Below are 20,627 nucleotides of genomic sequence, written 5' to 3' on the forward strand. Positions count from 1 at the left end.
TAGTATAAATGAAACCTTTAACAAACAGTAGCTTACAAAAGTAGTGATGTCTAACTAGGAAATAAAGAGTACTTGAGGGTGGTTGTTTAGAGGACTGGAGGTGGGGTGTACAAAGAAATATGGGAAAAGAAAGTCCCTTTCCATCTATCAGAATTTTTTTGTGGTGGGGGGGCCATGCCCTGTGGCATGCAGGATCTTTGTTCCCCGACCAGGGATCAAACCCATGCCCCCTGCACTGGGAGCACAGAAGTCTTAACCACTGGATAACCAGGGAAGTCCCTATCAGAGTTTTCTAGGGCAATATCTGGACCAGTTTTTCGTGTACCCCATGGCCCCAGCTGTGATGTGGGCTGGGAGAGAGGAGCATCTTATTGGCCCCAGCAGTAGCTGCCTGGTGAGATGCAGCAGTGGATCAGGTGCAAAACAGCTGCCCTGCGTCAACCAGCCCTGTTCAGTCGATCTGGGCTCTACTTTTTCCCACCCTTGTCTTCCCAAAGCTGAGTGTGCTGTTGAAGAGATTAGCTTTCTAGTTAAAGAAGGACCAGCCTTCATATATAAATATGTTGTTTGAAGAAATAACAATTATCACAGCTTTTCTAGAGGACAGTCTGGCAGCATGTATCAGAAGCCTTAAAAATACACAGACACTTTGATCCAACAGTCCACAGTGAGGAATTTATCCTAAGAAAATAACAGAACAAGTGAATAAAGATGGATTTTTATTGCTCATAATGAAAAATTGAAAACCTAAATGTCTAGACATAGGAGATTAAACAAACTATAGAATGCTTCATTTATCCAACTATATCTAGACGTGAAAGGATGTCAATTGTCCACTGAAAAGTTATATGGAAAAGAGCAATATGTATATAAAAGTGTAGATAGATAGATGATAGATAGATAGGTAGATCTCCTATGATCTCATTGTTGAAAAAGTATATAGGGAATTCCCTGGTGGTCCAGTGGTTAGGGACTCTGCACTTACACTGCCAAGGGCCCAGGTTCAATCCCTGGTTGGGGAAGATCCCACAGGCCGCACTGCACGGCCAAGAAAAACAAACAAACATATACAAATATATACCTTATATATGCTTTGACATTGCAAAAGGATAAATGCCAGAATATTAGCAGTTATTTCCTCCAGGGGGTGGGAATATGAATTTTTTTTGGTTTGTGCAAAGAACATGATTAAGTAATAAAAGACAAAGTTATTTAACTGTGTCTTTTTTTTTACCACTGCACCACCAGGGAAGTCCCTATTTAACTGTGTCTTCAGCAACTTTTCACTATCAATCAGTGCTTAAGGTAGTCTGCTCACCTCTGGAGGGGACTGGGCCCTTGGCTGGGAGTCAGAAAACCTTGGTTTGTGCTGTGTGTGATCTTGGGCAAGCTACCTGGGGTGGGAGGTATTCGTACAAACTTTTTACAAATAGATACAGACACATAGAAAGGACCCACACTGTGCCCGAGATCTCACAGCTCAGGGCACCTGAACTGGATTCTGAACCGAGGTTTCCCGATACTGGGTTAGGATATTCTTACACTACCTTACAGCCACCCCTCTCTGAGCCTCATCTCTAAGGTGACAGGGTCAGAATACAGTCCCTTCCAGCTGAAAAGATTCAATGTTCACAGGAAGTTGCCCCTCCCCCCCATTCCTCGTGCATCACAGGCCCAAGCAGTTGGTATGCGTGCCCTATTTGTCAGATGCCAGCCTTCCCCAGGGGAAGGGACTCCAGGCTGGGGGCTGGAGAGTTCTGGCCTGCCCAGGGCCATCTAGAGGGGGCGGGGGTGGGTGTACTCTTTGGCCAGGCATCTGGCTGGCTGCCTACAGAGCCAGGCGAGAATTGCCCATGAGGGCTGGCTGGGGGCCGAGAACTTGTTGTCTTTCCCTTTAAACAGACACAGGCTGTGTGTTGAGATTCTGGAAACATCTGACCTTTTGCAGAGCATCTCAAGAGTCGTCATGGAGGGCTGGAGAGAGGTCCTTCGCTTTCTGTAAATGCTTTAACCCTTCCACGCAACACTTAACAATAATAACAAAAAAGATCAGTTGCTGGCCAGGAACTAGAAAGATTTGTTGGGCCTGTTTCCTTTGGGTTGTCTGGGGGAGTTAAGTCATGCCTGGGGGCAGAGAAGAGACTTTTAACCCAGACATCTCCTGCATCGCTTTCTCAGCTCCTGGTCTTGGGGACCAGAGCCTAGAGTGAGGTGAGGAGCTAAAAGGAGAACAAAGAGGGCCTGGGACTTTAGGGCGGAAAGAGGAACTGCTCCTTTGACTGACTGAGCAAGGTATTCCTTCATACTTCCTACAAAGGTTTACATTTGTTTACAAATAGGGCACCTGCTGTGTACCAGGCACTGCGTGAGGCAACACAATGGCAGCACAACTGGCAAGCAAACCCAGATGGAAATGTCCCACGCCTTCGCGGAAGGCTTATTTTCTGGTGGAGTAGGCTGTGATAAAATAATCATAAGCACAATGTCAGATAGCAATAGGGTTAAGTGCTGGGAAGGAGACAAGCCGAGCTGAGAGTGTCTGATGGTGGGGATAGAATTTAGGAAGGTCAGAGGAGGCTTTCCCAAGGAGACCTTGAGCAGGGGTCTAAAGCTTCTCTGCTTGGGACTTCCCTGGCTGTCCAGTGGTTAAGACTCCACACTTGCAGTGCAGGGGACCTGGGTTTGATCCCTGGTCGGGGAACTAAGATCCCACATGCCACGCGGTGCAGCAAAAAAATAAATAAATTCCCACTAAAAAAATAAGTAAAAAATAAAATGAAGTTTTCCTGCTTGAAGATTGAGCACAATATCGGCATGCAGCACACACAAGTTTGTTAAAATGCAGAATCTTAGTCCCCCGCCCAGGCCTGCAGAATCTAAATCTGCATTTTAACCAGATCGCCCAGGTGATCCGAGTGCATATGAAAGTTTGAGAAGTGGTGCTAAGGGTTGAACTAGGAGTCACCAGTCTCTGTACAGCTTAAAACTGGAGGAGAACCTTCCAGGTAAGAGCCCTGGGGTGGGAGGGAGTAGACAGCGGGATGGGAGTCAAAGGCTATTTGTGTGCATGTGTACAGTGGACCCTTGAACAATAACAAGGGTTTGAAATGCGCGGTTCCGCTTCTATGCAGATGTTTTTCAATACATATGTATTACACGGTCTGCAGTTGGTTGAATCTGCGGACACAGAACCATGGATACAGAGGGCCAACTGTAAGGGAGGGTTTTGGATGGCTCGGGTGGGTACCCCCAACCCCCATGTTGTTCAAGGGTAATATTTTTTTTAAGTGGGAGAGACTTGGGCATGTTTAAAAGCTTTTAGGAGTAAACCAGTGGAGAGGGAGGGAGTGGGGAGGAAGTACAGTGAGGGGATAGACAGAGGAGGAGCAGTTCCTACAGTGTAGGTTTCTCAGCTTCGAATGCAAGCTGGCATCACCTGGGGAGCTTAGAAAATGCTGACGTCTGGGCCCTCCCCTAGAGGCTCTGATTCAAATGATCTGCAGGTGCAGCCAGCTTCCCCAAGTGACTCCAATGTGCAGCCACGGGTGGGGAGGGAAGGCGGGGAACCTCTACTGTGCTGGAAAAAAGTCTAGGAAGTGGAGGGCGATGAGCGGGGTCTGTTGGTGCCCAGGAGGGTCCCACATTCTGGAAGGTCCTCACATTTAGACACATGATGTTATTACCAAATGTATTTGTACCTATAGCCATTGTATTTGTGTGGGTATGTTAAAAAGCACTAATTTGTTGTGTTGAAACATTTAAAATAACTGCATTGGTTGTAACCAGGTTTTGGCATGTTCTCTACCTAGCACAAGACTACCACCCTTTTCCTGAAAGTTGCCTGGGTCTCTCTCAATGCAATTAGGAAAAAGATAAGGGAGACCCCATCCGATGACTTCTATTCTGTATGTGAAGTAAAGGGAGGGTGTTGGAAGCTTGGGGAGAAGGTTGAAGAGGGTTGTTACAGAGAATGGTACAGAGAGGTGACCACAGAAATGAGTAGGACAGCCAGGTGGTGGTGAGGGTCCATCTGGTGACCTGGACTTTGCAGTGGAACCTTCTGCCCTGAGTGGCGCTCCCCAGCCACTGCTCAGGAAGAAGCACTGAGAAGGTGGATCACAGAGCTCATCCATGGCTTTTGCCAGACAGTGAAAATATAGCAGCAACAGAGTTTAGGGAACTGAGACAATAACGCTGTTGGAATGGTGAATCGTGGAATCTAAGTTGGGTAAGGAGGGAATGAAGGAAGGGGAAGGAGAAATGGGATGGATCAGGAGAAGGTAGAGATGCTGGTGAGGTCCAAGAAGGGTCAGAGGGAGTCTGTTAAACCAGAAAGCTGGAAGGAAAAGAGACTGTGCCAGAGAGAGAGATGCCTGAACTGAGGACCTTGGAAATGGAGCCAATTACTGGCAGTAAATGGGAGTGGTGGCTGAGGTGAGTGGGGGAGGGCACTGGAGATCTGAGAAACCAGATTTAGGACGTGTCTTCCACGTGGATGCTGAAGTCATTAAGGACAATGACAGGACTTTAGGTGAAGAGAAGGATGGGAAGCCATGTGCCAAAGTCTCCAGTGACTACAGGGGAGCGGCCAGGAGGTGGGTGGACAACCTCAGGGCATTTACCAGAGGATGGAAGAGTGTGGTTCAGGAGAGGCATGGGGATATGATCATGAAATGTGTGGATGGAGCCTCACGTCCCAGGAGACCTGGGAGAGGTAGGGGAGGGGTGCAGGGTGGAGGACAGCCAAGAAGTGTAGGGTATTATGGGAGATGCCAGTGAGGTAGAGAAAAAACTCAACGAGGTAAAGGTTTTAAGAACATGGCAGTTGTGCTCAAAGTTAGCTTTCTCCACCTGCAGCAGTGGCATCATCTCATCACTTGGGAACTTATTAGATATGTAAATTTTGGGGTCCCACCTGAATCAGCTGGGTGGGGCCCAGAAATCTGTGCTTTAAAAAAAAAATTTTATTGAAGTATAGTTGATTTACAATGTTGTGTTAATTTCTTCTGTACAGCAAAGTGACTCCGTTATACACATATATACATTCTTTTTTAATATTCTTTTCCATTATGGTTTATCATAGGATACTGAATATAGTTCCCTGTGCTATACAGTAGGACCTTGTTGTTTATCCATCATATACATAATAGTTTGCATCTGCTAATCCCAAACTCCCAATCCTTCCCTCCCCCACCCCCCTTCCCCCTTAGCAACCACAAGTCTGTTTTCTATGTCTGTGAGTCTGCTTCTGTTTCATAGATATGTTCATTTGTGTCGTATTTTAGATTCCATATATAAGTGACATCATATGGTATTTGTCTTTCTCTTTCTGACTTCATTTAGTATGATAATCTCTAGGTCCATCCATGTTGCTTCAAATAGCATTATTTCATTCTTTTTTATGGTTGAGCAATATTCATATATATATATATTATATATATATATCCACATCTTTTTTATCCATCTGTCAATGGACATTTAGGTTATTTCCATGTCTTGACTCTTGTAAATAGTGCTGCTATGAACATAAGGATGCATGTGTCTCTTCAAATATAGCTTTGTCTGAGTATATGCCCAAGAGTGGGAAGCAATCTGTGCTTTTAACAAGCTTTTTGGTGATTTTTATACATGCTTAAGTTTGAGACCCACAGGAATATGGTTTTGGGAAAAGTAATTCACTTTATGGAAAAAAAACACCTGAATCTCATGAAATCTATCATCACATGAAAAAGTGGACTCCATATGGATTAAAGACCTAAATGTGTCCAAAAAACTATGAAGTTAATAATGTAGGGCTTCCCTGGTGGCGCAGTGGATGAGAATCTGCCTGCCAATGCAGGGGACATGGGTTCGATCCCTGGTCTGGGAGGATCCCACATGCCGCGGAGGAACTAAGCCCGTGAGCCACAACTACTGAGCCCACATGCCTAAAGCCTGTGCTCTGCAACAAGAGAAGCCACCACAAGGAGAAGCCCGCGAACTGAAATGAGGAGTAGCCCCCGCTTACTGCAACTAGAGAAACCCCGCGTACAGCAACGAATACCCAACACAGCCAAAAATAAATAAATAAATATTTTTTAAATTAAAAAAAATAATGTAAAATGTTAAAGAATATCTTTGTGACCTTGGGGCAGGAATTAACTTTTTTTTTTAAAATAAATTTATTTATTTATTTTTGGCTATGTTGGGTCTTTGTTGCTGCTTGCGGGCTTTCTCTAGTTGTGGTGAGCCGGGGTTACTCTTCGTTGTGGTGTGCGGGCTTCTCATTGCAGTGGCTTCTCTTGTTGCAGAGCACAAGCTCTAGGCATGTGGGCTTCAGTAGTTGTGGTGCACAGGCTTAGTTGCTCTGCGGCATGTGGGATCTTCCCGGACCAGGGCTCGAACCCGCGTCCCCTGCATTGGCAGGCGGATTCTTAACCACTGCGCCACCAGGGAAGCCCCACAATACATCTTGCAAGAAGGCATATGAACAAAAGCATATATTAAACACCTTAAAATGGTAGCCCGTGCGGGGAGGGGTGGAAGGAAGTGGAAAGATAAAAGGAAATGAACAGCCACATGAATCAGGGACCCTGTGCAGACCATGGTGATAACATGCTGTGAACTGAGAAGGTGATTAACTCAAGCCTCTCTGCACCTGAGGTCCCACAGCCAGGAAAGGAGGTGGGTGGAGGGGGATCAATAATGTTAAAGATAAGGCCTTTTTTCAGTACATTAAAGATGTTTCTCTTTTTTTCAATAAAAGGCTGGAAAAAGTTTGGAGGAGGAGGACAGGCAGGAAAAGGAGGTGGGCAGAAAGGGCAGAAAAAAGAGGAGAGAGAAGAAACAAAAGATGATGGAGAGAGAGAAGGGGGGGCGGGTCGTGGACGTGGACGGCATTCTTTCCTGGGGTCTCTGGGCTGGACTGGAGACGGAAAGGGTCAGGGTTGCCTAAAGCCCTCTGGAGCTCTGAGGCCCCACGGGGAGGCCTATATTTCAGAAGCTCCTCTGAACAACCCGGGCTCAGCAGGACACGACGCGCTCCGTGTGCAGGAAACTGAGCAGTGCTGATTTTTGCATATCTTCCTGTCTCCCCCACCAATCCAGTAGTGTGTGGAAGGCAGAGTTAATAAAGTGATTGGACTATTTTTAAAGCCATTTGCACAAATAAAGTGCACCACCTTAGGTGTAAACACAGCGACCACTAATTGGAGACTGTGAGTAGGAAGGAAGAATACAAAGAACAAAAGGTAATGAAGAAGTATGTAAAGGCTTATTGATAAGGATGCTCATCTGGACATTATTTATGATAATGAAAAATTAGTAAAATAAGTTAAATGTCCAATAGTAGAGACTTGGTTAAAAATGTATGCCACATTCATACAATAGAATACACTAAAAATGAAGGTATGAGAGAATTTTTGATGTTAAGGAAAAATGTCTGTGATATATTGCTGTCCTAGGGAAAAGTCACAAAGAGTATGCACTGAATACTCTTTTTTTCTAAAAAATGTAAATGTTTAACTGCGTAGAAAGGAGACAGGAGTATCTTCACCAAAATATTAACAGCAGTAGACTTAAGATCATGCACTTTACAGGCATGTAAATTGTATCTCAAAACAAAGTTTTAGAAAATATTAACGCTAGTGGTCTCTGGGTAGGGTGATATTTTTCATTGTGTTTATGAAAAAACTTTATGGTAGTAAATATGTGTTCACTTTTGTAGACAGACAACAGAATAGCCACTTCTTTCTATGTGTGGGAGAGCATTCTGTGGGGAGTCTGGCAGTCCCTTACCCCACTCTGTCTAGAGGAGAGGCAGCAGAGGAATGGCGGGCACTTAAGCCTAGCCTGGCCTGGGAAAAGGCTGGCACTTGGCCTCTGTTTTCACCAGCCCCTTGACCAGCCAGCTCTGGCCAGCTCAGCCACTTACACGGCCAGAGCTGGTTGTTTCAGGAACTGCCCTAAGAGCTGCTGTTGCTTTCCTGGAAGATAGGAGACCCAGGAGGCAAGGGCTGGAGAGGGATGAGCCAAGGTCACTTGATAAACGCTAAACACTATTTACAACCATATCTCTCACCCCTCCCGCACATCTCCTCGTCTCGTTTCACTCCCACAGCGCGGCCCGTGGCAGGTTAAGGGATGCGGTGGGCAGCATTCCCTGCGGGCAGAGACATGGGTGGTTTCGTGGCGGGTGGCTCTGCGGTTCGGCTCTCCCTTGCCTCTTACTGTAAACAATGCTACCATTATTGAGAGTTGACCATGTGCCAGGTGTGTGCCTACATAATTGCAATTTCTCACAACCCTCTGAGGTCCCTACTGTTCTGAGGCCTACTTTCCAGATGAAGAACTCGAGGCTCAGAGAGGTTAAGAAACTCACCCTAGGTAACACAGCCAGGTGGGTGGTAGTAGATTGGTGTCAGTAAATTGGCTTTACTATGCATGCGCAGGTAAGGGGAACCAAGTTTGGTTAGGCAACAGATCTAGTGTAACAACCCGGCCCTCCGGATTCCAGCTAGCGAGATTGCCCCCTGCGGGGCCTAAGTCAGGCCAGGCAGAGGCTCCCAAGGTCAGGGAGGGGGCGGCCCCATAGGCTCCACGGCCTAAGGGAGCCGCCGAGCCGTCGCGGGGACAAGTTCCGACTGGGACTAGTAGCGAGCCTAGTGTCGCCATCAACGCCCGAGGGCAGAGGCGGGGGACTGCTGGACAGCGGGCGAGGCCCGGAGGGCGCCTCTGGACAATTCCATCAACACGGGCGGGGCGGGGCTTGGCGGCAGCCCTCCATTTCCGGGGACGCAGCGCCGGACCGAGGGTATTCGCGGGGACATCCCGGGTCCCCAGGGAGTTGGGCCGGCCTGGAAGCAGGGACGAGTCTGGGGACACCCCGAGAAGAAGGGCTGCGCCGCCGCGCAGAGGTGACCCTGTCGTGGGCGGTGGTTGCGCGCGGGCCGTGACACTCAGGTAGGCGCAGGGAACAGGAAGGTCGGGAGCCGCGGCCCCGGGAGGAGGCGGAGGGAGCGGAGGCAACCCCGAGGCAGCCGCCGCCCCTGCCCCTCACTTCCCGCCTGGCCCCTCTCCCAAGAGGGCGCCACCTGCACGCTCTGTTGGGCACCGGCGCCCGCCACTGAGGGAGCCTGTTGTCATGGCAGCGCAGAAGGCCGGGCCCACGTTCCCATGGCCACCTGGGGCCTCTGAGCCAAACCTGCAGCTGAGAGGCAGTAATCCTGGCCCTGGAGGGAGATCATTTGGAATTTGGGAAAGGCCTTGGCCCCTCCTCGGAATGGTCTGGGTTTGACCTCTGAGTTAGGCTCTTTGTCATAGCTTCTACTCTCTGAGCGACAAAGTGGACATAGGGGTTAGGAGGGAAAGGAAGTTGGGGTCCTGGAAATGAGGCTGCTCTAGTGGCCTCCCTGGAGCCATTCTGGTCTGGCAAAAAGACTCAGGGGCCCTGGGTCACCTGGGTAAGGTCGTCAACCTCTGCTCACATCTCCTCACCTGTAATGTGAGTATGCCATTTGGTTTATGAGTCACAGGTTTCTTGTAAGGGTCGAATGCCGTAAGGACAGGGAAGCACACAATCAAAAAAAATTTTTTTTCCCCTGTAGATGGTTTAGCACTGGAAGAGATATAGAAATCCAGCAGGACCCACCCCTTATTACCATAGGAGAAAATGGATCCAGAGAAGTTAAATTACTTCCCAAGATGACAGTGAGTTGGGAAGGTCAGGATTTGAACCTAGTCTCCTGACTTCCAGGCTGTGACTGTTTCCTCCGGTGGTTATTATTACTGAAGCTCAGGGAAATCTGTGGTATTTCTCCTTGCAACCCGGGGCTCAAACTTTTGGTGACAGGTGATCTAAAGATATGGACACTGGCAGCAGGTGAACCAAAGATGGGAAATGGAGGCTGGCACCTTGAGGAGAGCCGAAAGAGCCTCTCTCCCTGGTGCATAGGTCCTATGCCTTGGGGCTCTTGCTTTTATCTGACAGGATTGCCCTAAATTAATCCCCAGGAGCCAAGCATTCAACAGCTTTCCTAAATACCATCTCTTCTGAAGCCAACAAATCTGTTGAGACTGTGTGAGCAAGAAATCCTTTGGCAGCCCTAAAGCAGGGAAGTGGGACTTCCCACATCAGTGAGGTGCCTTTCCTTTGAAAAGGTTAAGAGCAATGTGGACAAAGAGATCCAGAAAGGAACACTTGAATGAATCATTTGGAAATGATTTGAGACAGTCAACTAGAACAGAAAACCCATTTATTCATTTAGTAAATATTTACTGGGTGCCTGCTATTCCCAAACGTTTACTGGGGCTGGAGATTAAAAACCTGAGTTAGGCAGGTCTGGTCCCTGCACTCAAGGAGCTTATGGAAGAGATGGGAAGAGAGGGATGTGATGTGTAAATGAGTATTTCACTACAGCATCATGAGTGACTTGATGGAAATCTGAGCAGAGTACCGAGGGAGCTCAGAGGAGCAACTCTGGAAATCAGTTGAAAACAGCACGATTCTAGCCTGTGAAGCCTGGGAGCACTTCTGGTGCTCTGCCAGGTTGGCCTTTTGTTGGAGACAAAGGAATAAGTGAGTGAAAGTGTCTAAAGAAATGTGGACAAGGGTGGGTATTCTCTGGAAAGAAGAGTTTGAGGAATCTTGATGAACTGGAAGCTCTGTGAAGGCAGAACCGTGTCAGTTTCCTTCAGCTTCAGTGATGCTTAGAAGGCAGCAAGTGCACAAGAACTATTTGTTGAGTGAGTGAAAGAAGGAAGGGAAGGAGGGGAGAGGGAGAGAGGGAGGAAAGAACAGCAGCTTATATTATCAAGAGGAGGATGGCTATAACTGGAGACAAAGCCCTGGTTGAAATTCTAACTATATGTAGAGCATCTACATGGTATTCTGGATTCAGATCTAGTTTCTGGTCCTAGTCCTAACCTACCACTTATGTGACCGTAGCAAGTCCCTGGACCTCTCTATGCCCCACTTCTCATCTGTAAAGTGGGAGTATCATAATTCCTGTTTCATCCTGTTGTGAGAATTAAATAAATGACTGGTTGTAAAAAACTCAGCACAGTGGCTTGCTTATAGTAAGTGCGCAATCAATGTTAGCCTTATAAGTGTCAGCTTTGCTCTGGGTGGAATAGTTTGCCAAATAATTCATGTCAAGGTTATATAACTACTCCTAAGTGAGGTATAATTTCTTTTTACCTGATAAAGGCTAATTCTGAAAGTTCGCTTTGTCTTCAGACTAACACACCTCAAAGAAATTATTCTTTACTATTTTTTTTTCGCGGGGAGGAGGGCAACAATCTTTTTGAAATCAGTTGAAAGCTCAGATCCCTCTCATCAGAAGTGGCGTATCATTCTTGGGGTTCACAACTCACTGAAGCCGACCCTGGTGGTTAAGGGGCTCCCTGCTCAGTTCCACTGCTCACAGGCTGTAAGGAAAGAGCTAAGGCTCTTAGATAAAGAGTTTGAGAGAAGCAAGGCAGGTCTGCTCCCTTTCAGGGGGCTTATGGGGTCCCTGTGGACTGGGTGGGTCAGGCCCCAGGTCCAGGCCCCTTAGAGCCCCCTCCTTTGCTAGAGCCAAGCTGGGCCCGCTCAGAGCCTCGTGGCATCCTCCAGCCTGACACTCAGCACGTAAATGGTGCTGTCAGGTGTCCCAGGAATCTCGGGCCTAGGTAGCTGGTATGTAAGATCCCTGTCCAAGCATGGATCTTTGGTGCCTCCCTCACATTGGCTTTCTGTGAGCGTTGTCTCCTGGTGCCATTGCTTTAGGGTGGCAAGTGGGCACATCACCAAGGTAATGCATTCCTCCCTCCATCCTATCAAAGCAGTCTTCGGAGCCACAGGAAATCAATGGAACCCACCTGTTCAGTCCCCCACCTGATGGGCTCACCTGTCTAGGTCCACTCTCCACAGGCAGTGCTGGAACCAAGAGCAAGGCTCTCTGTCTGGGAGAAAGAGTTGTAGCCACCAGGTAACCTAAGGTGACTGGGAAACTGCAGAAGTCAGAGAGCCCCTCTTCTTTGGGAGGGGAGAGCCTTGGTCCTCTGGAAAGGAAGCTTAGTTCCCTGGGGTGGAGGAAGGGCCTTGGCTGGGTTTTCTTTCCCTTCATGTAGCAATGGCCAGGGGTCTAGGGCTCAGAGTAGGATTTACGGAAGAAGAACTTGGGGGCAAACGGAGAGGTAGATTCCTGGTTTCTTGAGATGTTGGGAATGGAGGGGCCTCAGGTCTGATAAGCCAAACTAGAAACCAGACTGTGTCCTAGACCCTTATGCTTCTCGCTCCCCATCCTTACCTGGCCTAGAACATCTACCTCCCACCTGTGAGTGGCTGCAGTGGTTTCAGGGGAAAGAGAGTCTCTGAGCATTAATTGTGCCCCTGCGGGATGACAGTTGCCAAGCATCAGCCAGGCCAGTTACCCAGGGTCTCCAGGCCCCTTTGGGGAGCAGGCCTGCGGGCACAGGCACACAGGCCCTCCTGAACTTGTCTTGGGGGCAGGGACATGACAGTGGCAACTTTGTGTTCTACCGTGTCGAGGCAGGGGCAGGCTGAACCCTGCTGGTTGCACCACAGCCCTGTGGGGTAGGGGGAATCCCCTCCCAGGGAGTGGCCAGCTCAGGCCCCGACAGGCCCCAGCAGGGGTGGCGCTGGGGAGAGCGGCAGGCTCTTCACCACAGCGGGCACACCCGGGGCCTGGGCTGGGCAGGCCGGTTCCTTCTCCCTGTAAGAGTTGCACCCTCAGCTCTAGGTTTGTAGGAGGCGGCTGAACCTGAGCGGAGAGCCCGGAAGGGGGTCCTCTGGGTTGGGCATCTAAGATGGTCACGGCCACTTTTAAGTAATGAGGTGAACTGATAATATAATGTGCGTTCACCACAGGCCAGTGCTGCCAGTCACCTTATGTGCACTGTCTCATCAGCTCTCCTAACAGCCCAGGCAGTACTGTTAGCGTTCCCATCTTACAGATGAAGAAACTGAGGCTCGGAGAGATCGTGTGGCTTGCTCACAGTCCCCAGAATGATGGATGGTGCTGAGATTATCCTTATGGAAGAACTGGTGTGTTCCTCCCCTGGATTTTTTTTTTTTTTTTAGTTTTTGGCCACACCCCACGGCATGTGGGATCTTAGTTCCCCCCGACCAGGGATCGAACCTGCACCTCCTGCATTGGAAGGCAGAGTCTTAACCACTGGACTGCCGGAGAGGTCCCCATCCCTGGATTCTAATCACTTGGAAGAGCAAGCAACATAAGGGACCAGTGGAGGGGCGTGCGGTTTGGGGAACAGAGATGAGGCCATTTACATTTATTGCCAGACTCCGGTTAAAAGCCACCTGTGAGATTTGAAGGCAGTGTTCGTGCTGGCCCTGTGAATGCCCTCTGCTGCAGAGGGCACTGCCCCAGGGAAGCTCCCAGCACCCCCCACCCTGGGATCTGGAACTCATTGGCTGACTTAAAAGCACACACAGGGTGGGCCAGCTGGTGTCACTTCCTCATCAAAATGTATTGATGCTGCAGCCAAGCCCCGGAGGAGGAGACAGCAGCAGTGTGCCCAGCCAGTGCAGGTGGGGAGCTGCAGCTGCAGGTTGGCATGAGAGGAGGGCTCCGGGCTACGAGGGGACGGTGGCAGGGGGCCAAGGCCCTGGGAGCTGGGCCTTAGCCAGTGCGTGTCTTCAAGGCCTTACTGGGCAGCCTGCCAGCCAGAACCCGGGGATGGGAGGAGCTTGAGTGCTACTCCAGGAGGGGGCGGGTGGGACCCTGGGTTCAAGCTCCGCTGGGCTTGGCAGGAGGCCCCTCTTCCACGGCCAGCAAACAAAGCAAAGCCATGGCCTCCAGAGTAGAATTGTGGGGGCTGGAGAGCCAGGCTCCCCTGGGTGGGAATGAGAGCGGGCAGGCCCGGCTGGGGGCAGCCTGGCAGGAGCCATGCGTACCCAAGGACAGGGCTGGCCTGCACCTGGGCAGAGGCTGTACCTATAGATGATTAATGAGTGTTGATGGCTTGAGAGGCTGACTGTGGTCTGGACTGACCATTCCACTGCCAGCACTTGCCCTGAGCCTCCGCTGCCTGTTTCCTTTGCGCTGAGCAGTTTAGTAGGACAGTGGACTCGTGTGTTCATTTGCTTTATATTTTTAGCCGTGCTTCCCTTTATTTTCTTTCTCTTGTAGCCTTTCATATTTCTCTTCACTTTCTCCCCCTTGTATAGCTAGTCTCATTTTCTTCTTTCACCTGATTCTACAGGTGAGGTGTTGTTTGTTTTTTTTTTTTTACCTTTCAGTCTCTAGAGTTCCCCCCCCCCCCGCCACCGGCATGATAACAGGTATAAGGTATACGTTTACACATAGGGAAATGGACAGATCTTAAGTGTACAGCTCGAGAAATTTTAATATTTGTATACACTTGGGAAACCAACATCCAGATCAAGATATGGAGGGGCTTCCCTGGTGGCACAGTGGTTGAGCGTCTGCCTGCCGATGCAGGGGACACAGGTTCGTGCCCCGGTCCGGGAAGATCCCACATTCCACGGAGCGGCTGGGCCTGTGAGCCATGGCCGCTGAGCCTGCGCCGTCCGGAGCCTGTGCTCCGCAACGGGAGAGGCCACAACAGTGAGAGGCCCGCGTACCGCTAAAAAAAAAAAAAAAAAAAAGATATGGAATATTCTTGTCATCCCTAAAGTTTCCTTGTCTGCCTGAGAGGCATGTGGCCCTGTTTTGTTTGGCTTCTTTGCATGTACTCGTATGTGCGTTTTACCTCTCATTCTTGCATTTTTATCTTTCTTATGTGTGTGTTTGTGTGTACATGAGAGACAGAACGTCAGAGAGAGAGAGAGAGAGAAGGAAGGAGGGTGAGGATGGATGGGCAAAGGCTGTGTAAGTGTAGACAGAGAAAGGGCCAGACTTGATGCCTGCATCTTGCTGACTGGGGGCAAAGAGGAAGTGTTGCTTTTCTCTTCGTCTCTTTTTTTGAATTTTATTTTATTTATTTTTTATACAGCAGGTTCTTATTAGTTATCTGTTTTATACATATTAGTGTATATATGTCAATCCCAATCTCCCAATTCATCCCACCACCACCACCCCCGGCACTTTCCTCCCTTGGTGTCCATACGTTTGTTCTCTACATCTGTGTCTCTATTTCTGCCCTGCAAACCGGTTCATCTGTACCATTTTTCTAGGTTCCATATATGTGCATTAATATATGATATTTGTTTTTCTCTTTCTGACTTACTTCACTCTGTATGACAGTCTTTAGATACATCCACGTCTCTACAAATGACCCAATTTCGTTCCTTCTTATGGCTGAGTAATATTCCGTTGTATATATGTACCACATCTTCTTTATCCATTCGTCTGTCGATGGGCATTTAGGTTGCTTCCATGACCTGGCTATTTTAAATAGTACTACAATGAACATTGGGGTGCATGTGTCTTTTTGAATTATGGTTTTCTCTGGGTATATGCCCAGTAGTGGGATTGCTGGGTCATATGGTAATTCTATTTTTAGTTTTTTAAGGAACCTCCATACTGTTCTCCATAGTGGCTGCATCAATTTACATTCCCACCAACAGTGCAAGAGGGTTCCCTTTTCTCCACACCCTCTCCAGCATTTGTTGTTTGTAGATTTTCTGATGATACCCATTCTAACTGGTGTGAGGTGATACCTCATTGTAGTTTTGATTTGCATTTCTCTAATAATTAGCGATGTTGAGCAGCTTTTCATGTGCTTCTTGGCCATCTGTATGTCTTCTTTGGAGAAATGTCTATTTAGGTCTTCTGCCTATTTTTTGATTGGGTTGTTTGGTTTTTTTGATATTGAGCTGCATGAGCTGTTTATATATTTTGGAAATTAATCCTTTGTCCGTTGATTTGTTTGCAAATATTTTCTCCCATTCTGAGGGCTGTCTTTTCATCTTATTTGTAGTTTCCTTTGCTTTGCAAAAGGTTTTAAGTTTCATTAGGTCCCATTTGTTTATTTTTGTTTTTATTTCCATTACTCTAGGAGGTGAATCAAAAAAGATCTTGCTGTGATTTATGTCAAAGAGTGCTCTTCCTATGTTTTCCTCTAAGAGTTTTATAGTGTCTGGTCTTAGATTTAGGTCTCTAGTCCATTTTGAGTTTATTTTTGTGTATCGTGTTAGGGAGTGTTCTAATTTCATTCTTTTACATGTAGCTGTCAGTTTTCCCAGCACCACTTACTGAAGAGACTGTCTTTTCTCCATTGTATATTCTTGCCTCCTTTGTCATAGATTAGTTGACCATAGGTGCGTGGGTTTATCTCTGGGCTTTCTATCCTGTTCCATTGATCTATGTTTCTGTTTTTGTGCCAGTACCATATTGTCTTAATTACTGTAGTTTTGTAGTATAGTCTGAAGTCAGAGAGTCTGATTCCTCCAGCTCCGTTTTTTTCCCTCAAGACTGCTTTGGCTATTTGGGGTCTTTTGTGTCTCCATACAAATTTTAAGATTTTTTGTTCTAGCTCCATAAAAAATGCCACTGGTAATTTGATATGGATTGCATTGAATCTGTAGATTGCTTTGGGTAGTATAGTCATTTTCACAATATTGATTCTTCCAATCCAAGAACATGATATATCTCTCCATCTGTTTGTGTTATCTTTGATTTCTTTCATCAGTGTCTTATAGTTTTCTGAGTACAAGTCTTTTACCTCCTTAGGTAGGTTTATTCCTAGGTATTTTATTCTTTTTGTTGCAATGGTGAATGGGATTGTTTCCTTAATTTCCCTTTCTGATCTTTCATTGTTAGTGTATAGGAATGCAAGAGATTTCTGTGCATTAATTTTGTATCCTGCAACTTTACCAAATTCATTGATTAGCTCTAGCAGTTTTCTGGTGGCATCTTTAGGATTCTCTATGTATAGTATCATGTCATCTGCAAACAGTGACAGTTTTACTTCTTCTTTTCCAATTTGTATTCCTTTTATTTCTTTTTCTTCTCTGATTGCCATGGCTAGGACTTCCAAAACTATGTTGAATAATAGTGGTGAGAGTGGACATCCTTGTCTTGTTCCTGATCTTAGAGGTTTCAGTTTTTCACCATTGAGAATGATGTTGGCTGTAGGTTTGTCATATATGGCCTTTATTATGTTGAGGTAGGTTCCCTCTATGCCTAATTTCTGGAGAGTTTTTATCATAAATGGGTGTTGAGTTTTGTCACAAGCTTTTTCTGCATCTTTTTATACTCTTTCCAAGCCACCCCCTGAGCTCTTTATAAACACTGGCATTCTGGCTGAGAGAGACTTGCCTACAACCCAGAGTGGCACAGGGGAGCAGGAGACACAGTGTTGGCTTGGGAACCACTCTTTAGCCCACGGGAAGTCAGCTCAAATGAGGTTTTTCTCTGTCATCCTCCTGTTTTTTCCGCTCTGGGGAGAACAAATTAGCACACTGACGGAAGACAGTGGAGCCCACAAGGCCTGAGGCCACCATGCTGGGGGCATGGGATAGAGGGCTCATCTCCAGGCCAACAGTTGGGTCCCTCATTTTGTCTGCCCTGTGGAGATCCTGCTTGAGTGCCATGCTAGGCAGTGGGGTTTCCAAAGACAAGACCCATTACTGTCCTCAAGGGGCCTGCCACTGAGTTGGCATAAGACACACTTGAAGCGTCTGAGCAGCCATGAGCAGGATATAATTAACCACCAGGCGAGTCTCCATCAGCCCCTGCCTCATCTCCTCAGAGAGGAGCATAGCAGTCAGACAACCCATGTGTTGCCAAGACACTAGGGCAAGCCAGGCTTGCTGTGGCTTGAGAAGCTACCTGACATGGAGATTCAGGCACTCAACAAATTCTAATTGACCACATGCCACTATCAGGCCCTGTTCTAGGTAAGAGCTGTAAGCAGAAGACAGAAGGAAATGCTATGGGTAGTACCATGATTTCAATAAGATGTCTTGCAATTTTTTTCATATTATTGTTATTTTTTTTTTTTTGGCCGTGCTATGCGGCTTGTGGGATTTTAGTTCCCCAGCCAGGGATTGAACCCGGGCCCTCAGCAGTGAGAGCATGGAGTCCTAACCACTGGACCACCAGGGGATTCCCTCGTATTATTATTATGGATAATATGAAGAAATGTGGGCCGAATGGTACAGTAAGGAGGATACATAGCTAATTGTTCAACCTACAAAGGGTATTGATCAGTTTCAGCCCGGATGGAGGTTTCCAGTGTGCTCTGTTTTTGGCCCTGTCTCACTCAGTTCCCCCCCGCGCCGCAAATTTACAAAACACTGATATAAAAACACCCATAACTTTCTATATTAACCAACTGTTAAAACTTTGCCATAGTAGCACTCACACTCTTTTTTTTTTTAATTTTTATTTATTTATTTTGGCTGCGTTGGATCTTCGTTGCTGGGCGCGGGCTTTCTCTAGTTGCAGCGAGCGGGGTCTACTCTTCGTTGTGGTGCGCGGGCTTCTCATTGCAGTGGCTTCTCTTGTTATGGAGCACGGACTCTAGGCAGGCGGGCTTCAGTAGTTGCAGCACGCGGGCTCAGTAGTTGTGGCTTGTGGGCTCTAGAGCGCAGGCTCAGTAGTTGTGGCACACAGGCTTAGTTGCTCCGTGGCATGTGGGATCTTCCCGGACCAGGGCTTGAACCCGTGTCCCCTGCATTGGCAGGTGGATTCTTAACCACTGCACCACCAGGGAAGTCCCCACACTCTTTCTTTCTAATACACACAAAGAACATGCTTGTTTTGGCTGAATCATTTGAAAGTAACTTGTAGACATCGTGATATTGCACGTCTACAGACCTCAGCAGGCATCTCCAAAGAACAATGACATTCTCCTAAGAACACAATACCATTATTATAACCTAAGAAAATGAACAGTAATGCCATAATATCATCAAATACACAGTGTGTGTTAAAATTTTCCCAATTGCTCTATGGCTTTTTTTTTTCTTCAGAATTCAAACAAGGTTCACATATTGCATTTGATTATCATGTCTTTTTAGCTTCCTAACCTAAAACAGTTCCCCTGTCCTTTTTGTCTTTTCATCAGTTTGATCTTTTTGAAGAGTCCAGGTTATTTGTCTTGTAGAATGCTGGATGTATCTGATTGTGTCCTCATTATTAGATCTGGCTTAGACACTTTTGCTACAATGGTTGATGAGTTGTATATTTCTTATTGCTTCCTATCAGGAGGTAAATGATATCAGGTAGTCCCACTACCAGTGATATTACTTTTGGCCACTTGATTAAGATGGTGTCCACTGGGGGAAAAAAAAAGAAAAAGATGGTGGCCACCAGAGTTCTCCCTTAGAGAAACATTTTCCCACTGGTAATTAGTAAAAGTCATCTGTGGGACAGATTTTGAGACCTTGTTAATATAGTTTCCTAAAAATCTGCCACCCAAACGTTTAGCATCCACTGATTATCCCTGTTTGAATCTCGATTTTCTAAGTCTACCATTTCTTCTACATTTATCCGGCAGCACTTTTCTACAGAGAAAAGCATCCTTTCTAGCCCTTCTCTTTCTCTGTCTGTGCTTCGCCGAGTTTTACTGTGGACTAATGGATTGTTTTATTTTGATGCATTAGAATCCATTACTTCCTTATGCTTTCTGTTGCTCAAATTGTCCCAAGTTTGGTCATCCAGCTGGCCCTATATCCTTTGGACATGACCCCATTAGTCTTTAGTCACTTCCTTGTTTCCCGGCCCAACACAACATCCCAGACTCACCTTGTACTTTCCCTTTCATTTCTACAGGGAGTCCTGGAACCTTTTATTGGAGAGTAATATTTAGAAACCAAGAAGTGGGTGCTAGGTCTGCTCACCTAATATTTTTATCAATGATTTTAATACAAGGTCAAGAATGCTTATCAGATTTATAGATGACTCAAAACTGGGAGAGGAAGCCTAATGTATAATAGAATCAATATTCAAAATGACCTCACTAGGATGAAATCTGGGCCAGAACCAATAGATTTAAAGGAGATCAATACAAAGTCTTGTGCTTAGGTTGAAAAAGTTAATTGCATAATTTCCGGTTTGGGGGAATCCTAGACCAAAGTCGATATCAAAAAGCAGCTCTGGGGCTTCCCTGGTGGCGCAGTGGTTGGGAGTCCGCCTGCCGATGCAGGGGACGCGGGTTCGTGCCCCAGTCCGGGAAGATCCCGCATGCCGCGGAGCGGCTGGGCCTGTGAGCCATGGCCGCTGGGCCTGCGCGTCCGGAGCCTGTGCTGCGCGGCGGGAGAGGCCACAACAGTGAGAGGCCCGCATACCGCAAAAAAAAAAAAAAAAAAAGTAGCTCTGGTTGTTTGTTGACATGTACCAGCAGTATTCCATGACTCTCAGGCTGCATTCATTCATTCATTTGTTCAGCCAATACTTACTGAGGGCCTACCATATGCCAGGCACTGTTCTAGAGGCTAGGGATGTGTTAGTTCCCTTCTCAGTCAACATTCTTGGGGGTGAGAAGGTGGGTAGGCAGTTCAGACAATAAAGAAAAACCACAACAAATAAATCATATAGTGTTTTAGATGATGAGCGCTTTGAAGAAACATCTCAGGGCAAGGGGAATATTGGGGGAAGTTCTGATCCTTCAAGGTTATCTTTGAGGAAAGATTTGACAGAAACAAGGGACTCAGTCAGTTTCTGGGAAGAGTGCTCCAGGCAGAGAGAGTAGCCAGGGCAAAGGTCCTAATACAA

At 47.1% G+C, this 20,627-nt stretch overlaps 1 protein-coding gene and 1 non-coding gene across 3 annotated transcripts in view; both read left to right on the top strand.

Annotated features, from left to right (window-relative positions):
• Positions 1–20,627, top strand: part of SEMA4B (semaphorin 4B) — an 87,752-nt gene that overhangs the window by 40,303 nt on the left and 26,822 nt on the right. Inside the window, exon 1 of one of the 2 annotated variants that reach the window (XM_073799859.1) lies at positions 8,924–8,940. The exons of the other annotated variant lie outside the window; for it this stretch is intronic. The gene's annotated coding sequence lies outside the window, so the exon portion shown is untranslated. Of the gene's footprint in view, positions 1–8,923; positions 8,941–20,627 lie in introns of those variants that run through there. 2 annotated transcript variants of the gene reach the window in all.
• TRNAV-UAC (transfer RNA valine (anticodon UAC)) lies at positions 949–1,022 on the top strand. The gene has a single exon. It is a non-coding gene; the product is annotated as a tRNA-Val (tRNA).

This window comes from Tursiops truncatus, chromosome 2 (genome assembly GCF_011762595.2).
Source record: "Tursiops truncatus isolate mTurTru1 chromosome 2, mTurTru1.mat.Y, whole genome shotgun sequence".
In the NCBI taxonomy this organism is placed as follows: Eukaryota; Metazoa; Chordata; class Mammalia; order Artiodactyla; family Delphinidae; genus Tursiops; species Tursiops truncatus.